Source organism: Chinchilla lanigera, unplaced genomic scaffold, assembly GCF_000276665.1.
Source record: "Chinchilla lanigera isolate Chin_1 unplaced genomic scaffold, ChiLan1.0 scaffold00011, whole genome shotgun sequence".
NCBI classification, from domain to species: Eukaryota; Metazoa; Chordata; class Mammalia; order Rodentia; family Chinchillidae; genus Chinchilla; species Chinchilla lanigera.
In genome coordinates this window covers 31,694,456-31,714,632 of record NW_004955412.1, presented here as the reverse complement: position 1 = coordinate 31,714,632, position 20,177 = coordinate 31,694,456, and the positions used below count along the sequence as shown (strand labels likewise).

The window sequence follows — 20,177 nt, the reverse complement described above, 5'->3', positions numbered from 1 at the left end:
AAGTGAGTTCAAGACCAGCCTGAACTACATGATGAGACCCTGTCTCAAAAAGGTAAATAAATAAATAAAAAATAAGTAAATAGGCTAAACAGTTTCCCAAACTCACCAACTGGTAAACAGTGAAGCTAGAATCTCAGATCTGACACCAAAGCTCAGGTTTTGTAGCACTTATCTATACTATAGAGCATATACCTCATTGTTCAAAGCTTTGGGGATTAATTCTCTTAGAAACTATTTTTAAACACAATAAGAAAGCTTAGGAAAATCACAGAATTCAAATTCAATAAGAAAAGTGGACATAATTTCAATTTGTTTGACTCTAGTAGACTATGAGTCATTGAAATATGTAGTTGAACAAGCATTTTCGATGTCATTCTATAAGCCCCACACTACAGTAGTGATTTGAGGAACAGGAAACTAATAGAATATAAGTGCCTTCATCCGAACATATTTGAGCTTTTTGGGGGAACCTTTTCTCCCCTTTCTTCTTGTATACTCTGTCTTGCTTTGAGAGAGCAGACCCACAGCTGGCATTGCTTAAGGAAGGCAACCAAAATTTATTTCCAGTTTTCCACAGCCACAAATGTCTTTGCCTTTCCAACTTTCTATGATTAATGTTTTCACATAGTTCTCTGTTTTTGTTGTTGTTGGTCCTTTTATTCTAGTGATATAAGCAGTTTTTAGGAAACTTCAAGTGATTTTTACAAAAGTTTATTCTCCCAAGTGATCTTACAAAAGATCTTCTCCCAAGATATATGAAGTCTTCCAACCTTACCAGGTCTGCTTAGTGGAGATGTTGACCACTAACATCCCACTTGATCAGTCATCTCCTACTCTATCCAGTGTCCACGGTTGTTTTAATAATACATCCTTCCTCTCAATTCCTTTCTCATAGCCACAGGATCCTTGTGTGTTCTGTGAGGGTGGACAGAAAAGGAGATGTTTGTGGTAACAAATGTGTATAAGCAGTACAGAACCACAGTAAGTAAAAGTGATAGTTCTTTGTCTCATAAAGCTAACAATGCATAATCATTTGTATCTCTCACAGTACTAGAAAAAGTTTTCTCTGCTGTCAGCATGAAATTTCTTTCTGTTACCCCTTCTTTATCTCAAAAGAAATGCATTTTTAATATCCTTCCCCTCCACGTGTATCTGCTTAATTATCATTAAGCCTCATTTGCACTAAGTCCAAACCGAAACCAGCCCATGGCAGTGGGATTTGGTATTGCTTTTCTCCAAGGTCAAAAACCTCACACAGCTGTTCATGCTGAGCCATCTCCAGATCCCAGCAGCTGCCCAACGTTTATGTTATGTTAGAGATGTTCTCTAGTTGCACAGCCCAGAGAGCTTGCTGTTCAGCCAAAAGAAATCCCCAGGGAAAAGAGTCAGCAAATGGCTACATGTCATGTGCAGAGCTGCTGGGCACCTCCTTTGTACAGCAGCCTCATAGAGAAGCTAATGCAAACCACTGCAGTTCTCTAGAAAACGCATAGCTTTGGGGACCCCTTGGTTCCTTGATTTTTCAACGTACAGAGAGTTACCATGAAAAGTCAGAGAATACACTAAAATTTTTTCTCTGGGATTGATAAATTAGGGAAACAAGTGGCTCCTTTTTATAATGATAGTCACTTGGAAAACATGGGACTCACTTCCACATTATTATGATAGGGCTGAGATCTTTTAAATGGATGAAATTTGACAAGGAAAGGCAGAGAAGAGAAAAAGGAAGAAAAGAAGTGAGATTCTTCATTTATACTATGGAGTTCTGGTTGTTAGAACACCACATCCATATTTATGTGGATGTACAATGACTGTCATGCTGTGAATAGCTTTGACCTCATCCAACATACATCAGCATCCCAGCCTACCATAGAGCATCATTATAGCCAGGTTATACATAACTTTGACCAATAACAGAGGGTACCACCACCTCATCTGCAGTATAATACGTCACTGGTAGACAATAACACACTATGCCCAAGAACATATGCAGTTTAAAGGGTGTTATGGTTGATACATTGTGTCAACTTGGGGAGTCTAGAGGTTTGGCTAAGTGACTCAGCAGGAAGCCAAGGTGCTTACTTTGTATACATCCTGAGCCTGTGGAACAGGAAGGCATGGAGATTATGTGAGAGCTACACGCCCCTTAGGTGGGGGTAGCCTGTTTACAATGTAAGGCAGGGAAAAAAGTTGCTTGCCGCCATTCCTCCCTTTTGCTCTGGCTGCATTCTGTTCGGCTGCCATTCCCCCCTTTGCTCTTGTTGCTTTGCTACCTTCTGCCTCGGAGCCAGCCAAGTGTAGACTGAAACCTCCACAAACTGTAAGCTAAATAAACCTTTCCTTCCTTCATTTTGGACGTTGGGTATTTTGTCTCAGCAAGGAGAGAAAAGTAACCAAGACAAAGGGCCAGAGACTAATTAATGCCCTCCAAGGGAAACTTTCACAACCAATCAGTCCTCTGGCTTCCTATCCTTTCCACTAGCAATTCTTAGGGTTTGATGATTATGTACACATCTCAAGAAGTCCAGCAGAATCAAGCTTCCAAGGTCCACAGTAGCAGCATCATTGCAACATTCTTACATCAGTGTATTCTTCTTGCTTTCTCTCATCATTCATTTCTGTAACTTGCAATCATCTCACAAATAAAGTACCTGCCCAAGTATCCCTGTGTCAGTCTCTACTTTCAGAGCAACTCAAGCTCAAACAATTAGTGTTTTCACAGAACAAGACATGCATTGGAACCAACCATGGTAAAATAGCCTCTAGGCCTGGGATAGTATTATACAAGGACAGATTTATGTGATGTTTTAGAATAGTGGTTGACACTGGTAGAATTGACCTTTTCAAGGCCTTTGTTTATATATACTCATTCTTTATAACTTGTTGCTCCTGAGCAGCCACATAGATACTACTCATGGCAGAAACTCATCTGCTACAACAAATGCACATAGAGCCTTTGATCCTCTTGTCTGCCTTTTTGTTGGTATGTTAAGGACACCTAGCAGTTGAAAGAGTCATAAAAATGCTAATGGAGGGTGATATCACAAAATATCAGACTATGAAACTTTCAAAAAGCATGATCCAACTATATGCTGCCTACCAGAAACTCCCATTAAATCTAAGCACACATAGGTTGAAAACAAATGGAAGGTTAAATAAAGATTGCCATGCAAATAGTCACCAGAAGGAGCTGAGGTTATTATGTTAATATTAAACAAAATATATTTTAATTTAAAAACTGTACAAGAGATAAAAGACATTATATATTCCTAAAGGGGTAAATCTATTCAGGAGATACAACAAATATAAACATATACATACCAGAGCTCCAAAATACACAAAACAAACATTGATGGACTTGAAGAAACAGCTCTGCAGTCTAGTAGATTTCTGCACTATGTTTTAAATAATTGGTAAAGCAACCAAACAGAAAATCATAAAGGAAATAGAGTATCTGAACAGCATTCCAAATCAATTGGACCTACAAGACATATATAGAACACACCACCTAACAACAGCACAATACTCAATTTATCAAGTGTATGTGGAACATTCTCCAATATAGACATATATTAGGCCACAAAACAAGTCTTAATAAATTTAAAACAGCCAAAATCATACAAACTATCTTCCAACCACAGTTAAATAAAACTAAAAACCAATAGCAGAAGAACCCCAAAATGCACAAATAGATGGAAATACAAAAATATGTGGAATTTCAACAATATACTCTTAACTAATGGGTCAAAGAGGAAATCACAGGAGAAATTAGAAAATCCCTGATACAAATGCAAGCAAAAATATAGCACACTAATACTCACAGGACACAGAGAAGTGGTGCTGAGAGAAATTTATAACTGTAAACATTTTAAAAAGAAGAACTATCTCAAATTAACCACCAAATTTTTTACCTTCAATAATATCAAAGAGAAAATGATAATGGATGATTGGTTATTTTCCAGGGCTTCAAAGAGACCTTGCGTTTTCTGATGGTCTGACCTACTCTGGTTCCCATTTTGTTTCAGTACCCATAGGTCCAAACTTTACCCAGCCTATGCTTCCAATTCCTAGCAGAATATTGTCACACAAATATCATGGTCTACATGTTCAAACTGAATTTTTCATTGTCACTAGGAAACTTGTTTTGCCTTTTGTGGTTCAAATCCTAAGAGGCAGAGACTTCTCTCCTCCCTTCTCCCTGCTTCCATCTCCCACCCCCACAGCCAGTGGGGGACAGGGCCTTCACTGTATCCTGTGCATAGGTCTATTATGTACTTACTGCTCCTTTTGACCCTCAGAACTTACTGGATGCTGAAATAACTTTCTACTAAACTGCTTGCTTCTTACTTCTTTCCTATGAGAGCATTAAGTGTTAAGAACACAGGTCATGGGATCCAAATTGAGATCTGAATTATAGTTCTATTGATTGCAGATTGTTTGGACTTGAACAGGTCACCTACCCTATCTGTTCTTCATTTTACTCTTCTGTAATATATGCTGAAATTGTCTCTACCTCATGGATTGAAATGACAATGAAATGAACTAATTCATGTGAGTGAATTAGAATAACTGCCTGAACATAGAAAGTATTCAATAAAGGCTGAATTACATTATAGCCCGAGCTATCATTTTTTATCATTATTCTAATAAAGTCATTCCATGGTCAAAAATATTAGTCCCTATTGCATGCAGAATAAAGCTTTAATTCTTTCAAGCTCAAGTTTATGTTTCTGGCTCTAATTCTCACTATGGTCTTTCCTAACACTCTGTGATGTGGCCATACTGGTCTGTTTGATGTTCATAAAATATGCTCTGCACATGTCCACCTCGTGAACTGTGCTCAGGTTGTTGTTCTCTTGGTCTACAAGCTTTTCCCACTACTATCTGGAAGTCCAAGCTGTATTCCAAAGTTCAGGTCAAATGTTCCTCTTTCTGCCCAGCAAGGCTTCCTGGATTAAACTGGTCATTTTTCCTCCTTTTGTGCTAGCAAAAGGAGTCATACAGTTAGCTGTTCCTACTAATCCTGTGTCTATAATCTTTCCAATGCCTCATTACTGCCCCATCACCTACAGTATCTAGCACCTTCGTGTTCACATACCCAACATTCAATGAGTGTCAGATCTGTATGGACTTACTTTTTATTTTTTTAAGCCTATGCTCACGGGATATGATGTTTAAGCCATGCAGCTCTGTAGAAACATCACATTTCCTCTTGTGAACGAAAACAGAATTCAAACCCAAAATCAGAAGGAGTCTTCACTGCCACCCTATAACACATGCCTCGATGAGACACAGTCCCTTGTTTCTAAGGGAAAAAGAGACACTTATAAACAAGACTGCAAAAGCATCTTAAGATAACATATCACTCTTCAAAAAAGGGAACATTCTGATGAGTTAAGTGTAAATGAATTAGAAACATATGGATCCAGTCTCCTTTAAAAGGCACAGTGGAGTTCTGAGCAAAGGGCAAACAAAACTCTTGGAGGAGGAGATCACATTGGGGATTTTTCCAAACCCTGGCCCTTTAGCTCTGGCCTGGCCCAGAGCTAGGCTAGTATATGGATCTCCAAGAAAACCAGCAGGATGAGAACCTCAGCAAATGGTAAGGGTCATTCTACTGGAAATCCTCAAACTCAGACCTGGAGATCTTCCAGGCAGCATGCCTCCTAGAAACACCATGCCTCCCACAAGCACCATCCCTGAACATCTAACTCTGCCTACAGGCTGGGACATCACGTCCAGCCAAGAATTTTTCCTTAGAAACTCAACTTTAGCAACTCAAATGGGTATAGAGATTAAACTGAAACTCCTACTGTTTCCCAGAGACCTCCTGCTTTTGGATGAAATCTTTGACTGGGAATAATGTCAAGGCCAAATTTCCTATCAACTGATCTGGATAGTTGGGCTCATGATCATTGGCTTTGGAAGATGAACTAGTGACTACACTCCTCTTTGGAAACTTCAGAGGGGAAATGAAGGTGCACAAAATCTTTGACATTTTCAACTAAACAGAAAAACTGCACAAGAACGGGAAAGATTCTGATGCATCAGTCTGATTGGGTTTCATCAGTCATGAAAATAAACAGTCCAGCAGGCCTACCACCTTGCAAGATCTGGCTGCCTAAATGGAAACCAGCAAAGGAGCAGGCTTGTGTCCCTGGGCCTACGTATCTCCCATGTTGCCCCCTGCTCTTTGTCTGCTGTGGGGTCTGAGGTGCCACCCTGGGATGAATGGTGGCATCTGGCTGCTTCAGAGATCTCTGTGTTTGCTAGGCCTCTGTCTCTTTACTCACCCAGTGGTTCTTCCAGATAAAATCCAAGGCTGCTTTGTATTCTGATTTTTCTCTCTCACAGTGGAGCTGTTATGGAAACGGGCCTTTCTCATCCACCACTGATCGAATCACGTTTCAGGGGTGGGAGAGGACTAAGAAAAATGAGAAAGTGGAACAATATTCTTCCAAATGCTGCCTTAAATTGAAATCATCTGTTCTAACAGCCCAGCCTCCCTGTCCCCAGCCACACCCAGGCAGCTGCAAAGGTGGGCGGGGCACCAGTCACTCTCAGGGTGGAATTGTTGCCTTGGTAAGGTGATATGCTGAGAAGAAATTCACCCGGGAATGCCTTTCTTTCTTTTTAAAATATTTATTAACTATTATTTTAATTGTGCAATTTATGGGCTACAGGATACAATGTGTAATGACCAAATCAGGATATTTAATATTTCCATCTCCCTAAACATTTTTAAAGTTTAGGTTAACACGTAATAATTGTGCATATTTATGAGGTAAAATTCGATACTTTCACAGTTCCCCTGCACTCCTGTCATCAGCCTTCACACTCAGTGTGGGCCTCAGGAGTGACCAGGGGAGTTCTGGGTACTGGCCACTGAGCTGGGTCTCCCAGGTGTCCTCTGTGCTCCTTGAAGTCCTCTCTGTCACCCTCTCCTCAAGACTGACCTTCCTCTCCCTTGTGGGTACCTGAAGTCAGTCACCTTAGAGTGTGAGGCCTTGGCTTTGATATTTAAAGCAAATATCCAGGTGAAGAAGAAATATGAACACCTTAACAGAAGGAGAAAGGCAGGTGTGGCAAGCGATGGCCAGAGCAGGGTGGCATGTGGAGCTGAGGCAGGGAACTGGCCAGGGGGAAATGACCTACACTCACTGCCCAGGTCCGGAGCCCCAGCAACCCCACTCTGGAGCTGGAGCAGAAGGTACTCTGGAAGTCAGAAGCCCCTCCACCCAAGTGATGTTGGCAGAAGGTGGGCACCATCACTGGTCAGACAAAACAAATTTGCTGAGTGCCACTGTGTGCCAGCCACAGCCTTAGACCCCAAGGACATAGGGTGAAGAACTAAAGACCACAGCCAGGGGCGGGGACATAGACATAGCCCAGAGGAGCTCAGGAGTGGTATGGAGCATTGGAAAAGAATCACGCCATCACCATTCTCCTGGCCGCCTCAGTGGAGTCTGGGCTCTCCAGGCCCCTCCAGCCAGCCCTGCCTGCATAGAGGGCTCCCATTGCCCCAGGAATTGCTTCTCATGTGGCACTGAGCCCCTTGGATTGGAAGTCTCAGGCAGCCTGGGGTGTGTGACCAAGCTGCTCACAGCCCTCCTTGGGCATGCCTCAGTTTCCACATTTGTCACCTCTCACAGAGAGCCACAGTGGGAGAGGACAGTGCAGGAGAGCTTACTGTTAGGCACCGTTGCACAGATTGCCCAGCTTCCTGGGGGAGCTGTTTCTGGGATCCAATGCTCCCTTTCCATGGTACCCCAGGGTCTTCAAGTCCACAAGAGCCCGTGAGTTGGGAGCTAGTGCACTGCTAGCCAGTGTGCTCAGCCAATCTCTGGGTGAATGGGTAGAAGAGGTGACCAGAAATGAGATCAGGAGAACAGCGGGCTGAGGGCGCAAAGGAGAGGTCAGGGTTCGGGGAAGGCTTTTTGCCCAGATTAATTGTTTTCATCCTCAACATGATTCCTAACAGCTGGGCCAGTGATGGTCCCGCTCAGATTCCACAGCAGCAGAGGGAAGCCAAGGGACTTGGCAGAGGAGCTGTGAGGCCAGCGCCTGCACCAGGAATGAGCTCAGCACAGGGGATGAAGGGGTGAGAGGGGCCAGTTCACTCTGTCTGCATTTGCTGGTGGCTGCTTTGAGCCCAAGCTGAGTATAGGTTTTTCTGCCAGGAAGTCCTTCCTCCCCTCACTTGAACACCTGACCTGTGACATAGTCTCTGATTTCCTATGTCAGCTTTCTCAGGTGGCCAGGGCAGAGGGCCAGCAAGGTCAAGAGCTAAATTACAAATTTCTGAGGAGATAAGTGAGCAGCACTCTGGTCTGTGTCCCTAAATGGCTGTCCTGACCCCAGCAGGCTGTGGGATGCATGCTGGCCTCTGGTTGCAAGAGGGAGGAGCCCCATGTGGTGTCAGCCACACTGCCCTGGAAGCTGCAGTTCCATGCACTGCGAAGGACTACAGGTTCCAGCCCCTGAGCTCACTGCCCAGGCCCCCAGTCAATTTGTGTGAAGAATGCGACAGCCCCCAGCTTACTGCCTCAAGGTAGAAGGATTTTCAACAGAGCTAGTTTCTTTTCAGCTGTCTTGATGCTAGGACTTAAATAATTCTACAGCTCCTCAGCATGTAAAACAGGTGGCAAATATAGGGGAAAGTGAGGCATTAGAAAAAAATGTCTCAAAATAAGAATGTAGCCATTCTACAATATAATTCCATGCACATGTCAGTGATTCCTTCAGGCTTTACCTGCTGCATACCTGTAATAATAACACATGGGCCAGGCAGACTTATACTTACCATCTCACTTAACCCTTGCAGCAAATAGGAGGTAGGTGCCATTTACCTGCACTGAACAGGAGCACATTGCTGCTCAGAAAGAATATAACTTGTCCAAGTCACAAAGCTAAAAATCAGAGCAAGAGGGCTGGGGATTTAGCTCAGAGGCAAAAGCGCCTGCCTGGCAAGCGCAAGGTCATGAGTTCGGTTCCCGGTACTGGAGAAAAACAAAAACAAAAACAAAACAAACAAACAAACAAAAAATCAGAGCAAGAACTCCCTGCTTTTGAAGGCAGTGCTAGTGTGTGGACTGTGCAACATACCCCACTGGGTTTTCTGATAAAATGCAAATAAATACACAATGTGGTCCATGTGTTGGAGAAGACAGCATCTCCAAGACTAGAACTTTCTCCTCGACACATCTCCTACCAGAGCTGAACTCAGTAACCTCAGCATGGACCTTGGAGTCTTTGAACTTCAGTGCTGTAGTAGTTGAGGAAGCTTCAGCTGCGGGGCAATGTTAAATTACGCTCCTCAGCCCCATGCTGCATCTGGGGCTTCTTCTGATCAGTGTACTCCATGATGTAAGCCCCTCTGCCTTTCCAGCACAAGAAACCCCACTGCTATTGAAATCATGCCTTCTAGGCCTTGACTTATCTTTCCAGTCAGGCCAGCAGAGCTCTTCCTCCCCTGACCATTGCCTGCAGCAACAGGAAGAGCCAAGCAGTCCTTTGCCAAGCTTCATGACAAAGACTTTGTGTGGAGGCCAAAGGCCACAGCTGAGCTGGGCTAACTCCCTGGATGCTAGGACCCAGCTGAATGTGGACCAAGCTAAACAGCAGAGCTCGGGACATGCTGCACTGCTGGACTCCACCTGGCCCAGCAGAGGCAGCAAGATCACTCTTGGTCTCTACCACTCACTTGAAAATAGGTCCCTTGGCATTTTAGAGACTCCCATCACCCTTGGGTTTGGAGAATACCACTTGGCATTTGGTCTAGAATATAATCACTCTGGGACCCCGGGGGAATTGACAGACTGTGATAAATGGGAAAAGTCAAACAGGATTGCACCAAGAGCTTGAGTGTCAATGTTCCAATCAAGTTGCAGCATGCAGGACTAAAAGGGACCTCAATGCCAGGTAACAAAGACACAACAAAGGCCCAAGCAGGACAGGATTCCTTCTGGAGCATGCTTTGTGCCTGCCATCTAGGGCTGGTTGACACATCTCAGGTGTTGACCAACAGCTGATCTTTCTCCTTGTAAGAACACTGATATGTTTGCACTTTTGGAGACAGGAGTTAGGTAAGATGACCTGCTCTTCCTACTATTGCCTTTTGGGTCTAGAGCCTTCAGAAAAACCCCATGTCTCTGGGTATCTCTCTTTTGCCAAGGTAGGTGCCTATGTCTGAGACATGGGGCAAGACCTTTCTGAGCACACTGCAGTAGCACTTCAGCTCCAAGACACAGAAAGTACTGCTTGGAAAAGAATTCAGTTGTTTTAGGAACACTGGATATAATGTACAAAGATCTGGTAAGCATACCCTCTTTCCTGTACTGGGGCCTTGTTTTGTATACATGTAAGTGTTTTAAGTCTGTCCTGCCTTGTACCAACGCAAGGCTGAGCTGGCACAAGCCCCTAAGTCACCCAGACTTGACCCTTCTAGTAGAAAGTAGTGACACCCAGCTGCTCCTGCCGGTCCTGTCCTTGCAGGATCTCTGCTCTGTGGAGCTGCTCACAGAAGGGTGACAGCAAGTTCCAGGAGGTGGCAGCCGTGTGTAGTCGGCAAGGAGGAGCTGGCCCACTCCCAGCCCCTAGCCTGGAGGTGCAGCTCACCTAAACCACAGTAGGCTAGAGCTAACAGTGTTTCTCACCTAACCACCCTCCCTCCGGCTCCCCAGGACAGTCAAAGATCAGATTCATGGGCCATGGCTAATTCAAGACAGCCCAGGGGCACTCTGAGGTTGTGGTCTAGAGTGGCCACAAACAAGCTCAGCTGACTTCCAGAAAACATGGCAGGATGCAGGAGAGCCAACACTGCAGGCTCACTGCTGCTAGAACTGCCATTTGGGCTTCTCCAGAGAAACCCAAAAGGGCAGCCCTATGTGACTGAAGTAATTTGAGCTTCCCCTCAGACGCAAGCATCTTTCCCACATGAAGGGTTATACCATTCTGGTTGCAATGCACTCACTGGCATGTAATTCCTGCCTCTGTAAACTGAGAGAAGGAAATAAGAATGAATTAAGACCTCAGGCACATCTCCTAAAAATGAGCAATGATCCAGAGACAAGAAGGCTGTGGGCTTTCCAAGATCTCTGAAACACAAGCAATTTCCCTGTAGCCCATAGTCCAGCGCTTCTAGGATGAAAACCTACCCTAGAATGATTTTATAGAGGCAGCAAAGAAGGGAAGCGCTTTGGAACCCACCCCCCACTCTATTAAAAAGCATATGCAAAATGAGCCTCCAAGCTAAAAATAAGTGGCTATGGATTTAAAAATAAAGTTGCTCCATGTTTCAAAGAATCACAGAATAATAAAATTAGAAAGGACATTGGAAGTCAAGTAGGTACGCCTTCACTGCATCACAGCAGTCTCTCCCACAGGTGCTGCTTCTCTATTACTAGGACAGGGAGCTCATTACTTTGCAGGGCAGTTCTGCATTGCTAAATAGTTCTGATCTTTTAGATCAATTTTCTTCATGTTAGCCCAAGTTTATTTTCCTACGGCTGCCAACCAGCACCAAGTGTGTCCTCTGAAGCCATGATAAATACATGTACCCCCTCTCCCCGTGCTTTAGGCCTTTGCAGATGTCTGTGGCATGCCCTGCCCACCCATGTCTGCTCCTCTTCAGGCTACATTTGTTGGTTTGTCAAACAACCTAATTTCATGAGCCGTTGGCTGCCCTTTTAAGGGCAGGTTTTGGCAGGGCCACAGTTATTCTGTTCTGCTTTCTCTACAGGCCCTCCAGGCCCTCCACTGTGGCCCTCGACAGTTATGTGGATGCATAAGCACCTCTCCAGCTGGCCTGTTGAGGCCTCAGATTCTATTGGCCTGTGGGACAGAATGAGATTCCAGGAGTAGAATGATTCCCTGGTTCCTTGACATCAGAGGGCAGCTGCCACACCGGAAGTTCCAAAAGGAGAGATGTGGCAGGCTCGTGCACTGTTGTGTAACCACTAGCTGGCCTGCAGCGCATGCTTAGACAGATTCCTGATGAAGAAAAGAAAGAAGAAAGGCAAGCTGGGATCTAGTGTAGAGATAGATATATCTAAAGATTAAAAAACATTGCTACACATATACTAAATTCCCAGATCACGTCCCAGAAGCCATCAATCCAACACACCAGATCCCAAGTTAAATTCTACTTGCAGCTGTGTTCATCACCCCACTTCCACCCTTTATCCCTGCATTCAGTCATGTTTGGTGCCTCCCCGCACACACATCGCACCCACACTGACCTCTTCCCGTTTCCTCTTCCAGCTTTCCCCATTCTCCCAAGGTGTCATCCCAAAGCTTCATTTATAAAAGACCCAGAATATGTCCCATAGGACACAAATTCCAAAGAAAACCAAATAATGATAAGAACCAGTGGATGATTTCGCTTTCAGGACAGTAACTAATATCCTTTGGCTCTGAACTGATTTGGGGAGGATCAGCTCAAAGTTGTCCCTGCTGCACATGGACTGGACTCCCTGTCATGGGGGGGGGGAGGTACCCGGGCTGAGGCCATACTCACAAGGATCTCCAGTATGGCTCAAAGACTCCCCACCCAGGAGCATATGCTGTACAGTGGCAGTTTCATTTTGTATTTTTTCCCTCTAAAGTAAGAAGAAAAAGGAACTCTGGCAACCAGTGCTACATAAAACGCTGCAAGCCTCGGAACTGAGTTTATCTCGCACATGGAAAGTAACTCCCTTCTCCACCCCACCTCTGGAGATAAAGAGTAATAAAATATTAACAACTGGCTCTGCTACTGCCACTCATAGTGGGTGACTTTCTCTAAAAGACCTCTGTGCGCTGTTGCTGCCCAAGACATGTAAACTTCAGCCACCAGTGGCTTTTCTACCTGGAAGCGCAGTGGACTCTGCCTCACCCGGGAAGGGCTCCTCCAGTCACGTGCTCTGTGGAGCAGCGCTGTGGGAGCCGGTGCGGGAGCAGGAGATGCTGCGCCCGCCCCAGGCCTGGAGGGGACCCGGGCATCGGTTCTGGGCCTCGGGCTCACTGCTGGGCGGTGTCTGACAGCACAGCACGGAGGACAAGGGATGACTGCTTCCCCTTCTTCCAGAAGCCAAGCTATTCTGTAGAACTCCTCTTAGGGATGGAAGTGTGGTAGAAGTGGGGGGTGTGCGAGAAAGAGAGAAAAGGTAGGGAGGGAGGGAGAGAGGAGAGATGAGAGATAGAGAGAAAGAATGAGAGAGAGCTGGCTAACTAGGGCACAGTCCTCAGCTTGGGAGGTGGTGGGCCCTTTAGGAGCAGAGCCTAGTGGAGGGAAGTCAGGGAAGTCCCTTGCGGAGGATATCAGGGTCCTGGCCCCCCTCCCTTTTTTTTTTCCTTCCCAGACACCATGAGGTGAAGAAGCCTCCTCAGCCACTTGCTCTCCTGGAATGCAGGCCCACAGCAAAGGGCCAAACAACCAAGGACCGAGGCCTCTGAAACCATGAGCCAGTGCTCACTTCGGCAGCACAAGCCAGTGTGACTTTCCCTTTCCCAGTGATTATCACGGCTATTTCAGCGCAGTAATGGAAAGCTGACCAATACACCTGGAGGGGTTTGAGACTCAGAGAGATGGACCAAAAGGCAGGAGGAAAGAGCCTTACGGAGAGTGGAGGAAAGAAAGAAGGGAAGAAAGCTGATGAAATGGGGAAGGGAACAAAAGGAGGAGGAGTAGGCACACTAAGCCACAGAGAGACACATAAACGGGGAGCAGTGCACCAATGCTCAGCACGGAACCAGAGGGAGGGAGGGAGGGGGAAATGGACCGGACACTGGGAGACGGCGGGGTCTTTCGGAAGGACAGTTACAAATCAGCAGCTTGTCTGAGCTTATGAAACTCAGATGCTCATGGATGTAATTCTCCAAATCAGGAGCTTTGCCTTTCCCTGGCCCTTCTCTTCTGGGTCACCAGAGAGCTTAAAATCCAGATTGATGCCTTCGCTTGGTGACTCATTCAAATCAGGTGGCTGAAACTTTCCATCCAATCCTGCTTCCTTGAGAGGCTCCCGTGAGCTGAGCCACGTCCCAGATGACTCCCCAGGTGGTACTGCCTGCTCTCAGCACCTCAAGCCCATCAGCAGAGGCGGGCACCCTTTGCGAGTAAAGGGGGCCACAGGCACTTTGAAAGCCACAACACAACTCATTTTGGGAGGAGAAGACATGCCCCGCGGGGTGGAGAGGCCAGCTTAGTGCAGAACAGAAAGATCTGGGAAAGGCAGGAGTCCTGAAGGAGGCCGGGCCACACATGCAGTAACCAGAAAGCCCAGTTAACTACATCAGACTTTTGTACCTGTCTTATTAGTTTATTTGCAATAGCCTGCTATTTTTACCTGGCAACACAAGAACATGGTATTGATGTCCAAAGACCCCAGAGTGTGTGTAGTGAGAAGCAAGTCCTTCTCCCAGTCTTGTCCTCCAGCTGTGGTCTCCTTCCCTCAACCCCATGCAAGTGCTTTCACCAGTTCTTTGTGCCTAATGGGAGCTATGGGTCTCCAAGAGGCTTGACAAAGGGTCCTTGCCCCTCCTAGAGATGAGGCTGGAAGTGATGCTGAAGCTAAGAGGTGAGAGAAAAATAAGGATTTACTGGTAGAAGGGCAAAGGTCCTGTGGTCATTGCAAGTGCAATACTTTTGTTGAACTGGCAAACAGGTAAGGCAACCCCATCGTAGAGGATAAGGTATGCTGTGGGAGGGGAGAGGCAGGAATGGAGCACAGAGCCGGGCAAAAGATAGGTTATGATTTCTTGGGTCATGAGTGACATTTTCATCCACAGAACCCATTTAAATCCTGACAGTTGGATGTGTAGGTGTGACAAATCCATTTCCCATTTTGAAGAAGCAATTGCTGTTCTCCTGTGTGAAGATCAAGGTGCCCAAGGTGATGAGGGCACGCGAGTAGATTCATGGAAACCCTCCACATTCTGCCCTATGCCTGCTCAGCCCCCAGAGTTGGCTATAGTCATGGTAGATGCTTGCACATGAGCCTCACCTCACCTCGGGGCTCCAGCACTTCTTACCACACACCTTCAACCACACCGCTTCAGGCAGCTCTGTGGCTCTTGTACGGGGACAGGATGGATGTGCAGGGAGACTTGCACTTCCCAGAGCAGTCTTCAGCCAGCAGAGAATGGGAACTGATGGCAATGAACAGGACCAGCGTGTTCATGCTCCTCCGAAGGTCCCAAGCAGATGCTAGCTGTCCATAGGAGTGACCTGGAGTACAAAGAGGCCTTTCTTCTCCCACTCTGCCTTTCCTCACTTCAGATTCCTGGGCCTACCCCTCAGTTCGTGACTGGCACAGAAGTCCTGGGAGGACCTGTTTTTTGCATATGTCCCTAGTTGAGGAGTGGCAAATATAGTTGTTTAGGTAAGAGATGATTGGAGGTTGGATGAAGATGGTAGCCGTAACGATGGGCAGCCTGGAAAGCTATTTAGAAGGCTAAATCAAGAGTCTGCCACAACCCCGTCCTCCATCACCACTCTCTCTCTTATTCCCTGTGATGTTCACTGCCGGAGGAGCCCAGGATGGAGGAAGTACGGTCAGGTGCTGCAGTCCTGTGTAAATGGCCACCATATATGGATGTAGAACTCAACGGCCATCACAAAACTGAACTCACAAGAGATGAAGGAATTTCCAGGCAGTTCTAAATTTAGCTGGGTTTATAAAGGCACCTTTGGCAGATATCCCCACTATCAGTGTCCTTCAGGCAAGAACATGCAGCCAGGCCCATCGCAGTAGAAATGAAGTATCTGAAATAACTGAGAGAGGAAATAGAGGAGTGACAAGAGTTTTCTATTACTGAGCATGCACAATTAGGCGCCACACCTATCCTGATAGGCAGATAATGCTGTCTCCCTCTTACAGTGACTCATGGAGGATTCGTAAGCACCCCAAGGTTGCTCAAGTAGTGATAGAGCAAGTGCTCTCAAATGGCCCCAAAGGCCACGTTATACCAGTTGTCTCCTGGAAGCTACCTTCTGAAGTCCCCTCATTCTGAAGTAGGAGAAGGATGCCTGAAAGACCTAACCATGTCTTGTTATGGTTTATTATCAGACTGGTTGGCTGTTTTTACTTGGTAATGCAGCACAGAGTCGAGTTTAGTGAGAGTGGAGAGTAGAGATGGCCGTGAAAGAGGCCCAGGCGGGCAGCAGCTGGAGGCAGGATTGGGTGCTTCTCACTTACTTGCATTTAACAAACTACTTACATCAACTCATGCAGCCCTTGTTACAAGTCCATGATGTAGGCTGCACTACTGTGACCTCTTTCATAGGTGAGAAAACGGAGGCAAAATAAAATAGCTTCATAATTTTCCCAGGAGGACACAATTAGTGCACAATAGAAATGACATTTTAACCCCAAATTCCAAAATCTGTACTCTAGATCATTGTTCCATGTTGCTTCTTAGTCCCCAGTTCATGGAAAGGCCTTGGGGAATATCCTCTGTAGAAACCAGGAGGCATGGATGATGCGAGTGTTCAATGGGATGCTGTGGAAGTAGATTGGGAGAAACACAAAACACGAGTCCAGCATGAACTCAGCCCTCAGCTGATTTATTCTCCCATAGATATTAAGTATTTCCACAAATAATTGAAGAGAATGTTGACAGTGACAGATGATTAATGAAAGGTACCAATAATACTATGGAGACTCAAAGAAGGAAAGACATTTTAACATGGAGGAACAGGAAAGGGTAATGTATTAATTCATTTTCGTTGTGTTATGAAACACCTCAGAACTTAATGGCTTAAAAAGTGCCCACTTATTATTCCCATTGGGGTTGGCTCAGTAGGACTAGATGATCTAGGATGGCCTCCCTCTTGCATTCTAGATGGCCAGGACAGATGTAAATGACCTCTTATTCTCTAGGATATAGTCTATTGTCATCCACCTAGCAGAAGATTCCTACAAAATATGGGGGTCTGTGTCACATGTATTAGCATTCATTGGCCAGAAGAAGCCACACAGTCAAACCCAATGTTCAAGGGGTGGAGAAATAGATTCTGCCTTTTGGTGGGAGGAGCAGCAATTTCACATTGTACCAAGGCCTCTGAGGCATTAGAAGAACGCAGAGGTAGACTTTAGCTTTTAGTTTTCATTCAGTCAGGATCAGACAAAGCTTGAGAGAAAGGATGTACCTCGAAAGATGGCTGAGGCTGTAGTAACAACAGATTCCTAGTATATATGGAAAAAACCCACAGAGGTAGAAGAGCAAGGGGGGCCCCAGGACCCCTTTTACCTTCATTTGGAATAGACAAAGTTTGGAGAAGTGCATTGGTACTGAGCTATGAAGGGGATGAGGTGACATCATAAAGATCTTGGAAGGTTTCCATTGTTGTTTAGATCTAGAATTTTCCCCCAGAAGTCTCAGGTGTTCACAGATGAGGCTTTAGAAAAGTGATTGAATCTTGGGGATTCTGACTTCACTGGTGGATTCAGCCAGTGATGAGACGATAATCTGACAGCATTATTGGAAGATGATGAAAATTTTGGAAGTGGGGCTAGTTGAAGGGAATTGGTCATTGGGACGTGGCCTTGGAATCTATACCTTGTCCAGGGCAGAGCCTATATGGAGGCCTTCCATGGTCCTTGCCTGCCTTGCAAAGACGTCACTCTAGTGTCTGCAGTACTCCCACCACTAACTTGGTAGAGTGACATCAAAGGCTCTACAACAGCCAATCTACAGATTGTCACCTACCTACCGTGGCCAGTCCTGAGAAGGTGAGTTGGAACAGTGCTAGGCTGGGGATGTGAAATCAGGGAGACTGAGGCATGGGCTGCAGAGGTCACATTGAGTTCAGTTAGGGAGGGCATCTGAAGACATATTCATATCAGCCATGTGAGAGCTAGAAGGGAGAGGAGAAGGAGCAGGTGAAGAAAGAGAAACACAGATAGGTCCCTCAGACAGCCTCAGATCCTGAACACTTTCCCATCCACATGGACATTTACAAATGGTGACCTTGAGCTCCCTTTGTAGCCCAGGCTTATCTCAAACTCGCAACGATCCTCTTGCCTCAGCTTCCTGAGTGCTGGGATTACAGGTGTGCGCCACCACACCCAGCTCATTCTTAGGTTTTGAATGGTTCTGTCCCTGCATTAGGTGATGGAGATGGTTCTGTACCCTAAATAAGATGGTGGGTGATTATTCTCTCTCTTTTGCATCTTTTCAAGATGGAAAGAGAAAGGTTGGACAAGGATAGGATATTTTGACCAGGTAGCAAAGTGGAATAGAACCCCAAATGGGGTTGGATCTTCATGAGAGAGGGTTATTCTCTTTCTTTTAAACTTACTATTTTATTTGTAGCACTGGGGAGGGAAGCCAAGGCCTTGCATATATCATGCAAGTGTTCTATCACTGAGCCGCATTCCTAGCCTGAGAGCTTAGTGTTAAAATGAGCTATTTTTTTCTCCACCTCTCTTAGCACTTAGACAAACCATCATGTGAAAACAGAATCTGCCATATTTTCAAACAAATCCTACACTTTAGTGAAGTCTTAAGTCCTTAAAAATGTTAGTTTGAAGTCTATTTATTTTTTCAGTCACCATTTCTTTCAACTATTTTATCAGTTCTCATTCCACTTTAAAGAAACCCAGAGCCACTCTCCTCTGCAGTGTTTCCTTTGGGAGCATTTACCAAGTGTGTCTCCGCAGTGGCATAGGAAAATATATTTCCCTGGAAACGAGAGTCACACAATAGTCCTAGCCCTTCGGAGCCCCATGGGGTGAAAAAAATCCCCATTATAATTAAAATCCGATTATTCTGCTTTTATGTCACCTCCTTTGCTATAAATAAGAGCCAGTCCAGCTGCCAGAGCACAGAATGACATAGATACAATGTGATGTGTCAACCACTCATGTTTCCCTTTTATGAGATCAACTTTTATAACTATGCAGTCAACCCACCGACAGACTATAAAACCACTTATTGGAAACAGACCTATCAACCCAGAACATCGCTTGTCAAAGGCTGATTCCATCCTTTCCTGGACATAAGTGCATTCTCAGAGAGAAAACCAAGCGAGTGGCAGCCTGAGTTTCACCTGAGCATGTGTAGGTTGCAGGGTCACCCTAGACACCACTCCATGGGAGAAACAACGTGCGTCCTGTCATAATCTGCGTGATATTTATGGGCTTTGTACCATGGCCCGACTGCTTTACAAAACTAATCCAGCAGAATTCAGACTCCATGGATGCAGCCAAATATTACCCTCAAAAGTATTTTCGAGTCTATTTGTAGCCGCAGAAATGTCTCCTCTTTTGTGGTCCCAGAAGGCATGGCCATGCATGGAGCCCGGCGTCTACTTCAAAGAAACTGTTCGAAGCAGATGCCTCCTTGGATCGGAGGGGCAGTGGGAGGAGACTTGCAAGCTTGTTTTCATGCATGTCTATGCTCCACCATTTCTGTCTCACCTTTGCTGCATGTTCACAAGTTGGCACTGTCTGTACATGCATCTTCTTAGGTCCAAATGGACCTTTGAGAACTGTTCATGGAAAGGCCTTGGGGAATATCCTTGTTGCAATAGCTGTGTCCCCTTCAGGGGTGTGCCCTGCTATGGACATGACTCTCCTCTGTATCTAGGCATTCAGCTGCAGATGAGAAATAACTCTGCAGTTTTGTGATGCAGGCACTGCTAGAAAACATGTCTCCATGGCAACACTAAGTTTACCTCATCCAACAGCATTCAGATGTTACTGACCACAGAAACATTTTTTTTTCTTGCAAATTATACAGAGCAAGCATCCGTTACGTATAGAGCCAAAGGGAGCCTCTGTTGGTTGGTTTTAAAGTTCCACCTTGTTCTTGGGAGAACTGTCATATGTTTGTGAAGCGTTTTGCATACAGACAACATTCCTACCCCAATTCACCCTATCTCTCTGCCTCCACACACTGAGCTTTCCTTGCTACCAAGTAAGAGAGGCAGTGTCATTATTCATTTCTGTTCTAGCCACTGCCTGTTGCCAAAGAGTTGTTTTAATGTTTTGAGGCCAGAATTCATATTTTCTCAGCCTCAGCAGGATCTGGCCCACTCAGCACTTAATTAAGGCTGTTCATGGGAAATCCAGGTGCAGGGGGTGGGAGTGGAACTGACTGCTGCCACAGTGGCCTCCCCCCTCCTGTCCAGGATAGAGTCATTAACCAGGACAGTCATTAACCACTCTCATTCACCAGCTAAGGATTAGCATCAT

At 45.5% G+C, this 20,177-nt stretch overlaps 1 long non-coding RNA gene across 3 annotated transcripts; it reads right to left on the bottom strand.

Moving 5' to 3' along the window:
* Window positions 1-503: 503 nt before the first annotated feature.
* On the bottom strand, window positions 504-19,651 carry LOC102023993. 3 transcript variants are annotated; one of them, XR_260033.2, is made up of 5 exons: window positions 19,401-19,651; window positions 14,982-15,751; window positions 6,294-6,424; window positions 5,136-5,305; window positions 504-915 (listed from the first exon to the last, which is right to left on the bottom strand). It is a non-coding gene; the product is annotated as an uncharacterized LOC102023993 (long non-coding RNA). The 3 variants fall into 3 exon arrangements; XR_001232858.1 differs by lacking the exons at window positions 504-915; window positions 5,136-5,305; window positions 6,294-6,424; window positions 19,401-19,651 and adding an exon at window positions 17,230-17,285; XR_001232859.1 differs by lacking the exons at window positions 504-915; window positions 5,136-5,305; window positions 6,294-6,424; window positions 19,401-19,651 and adding an exon at window positions 16,198-16,479.
* Between the last annotated feature and the right edge of the window lie 526 nt (window positions 19,652-20,177).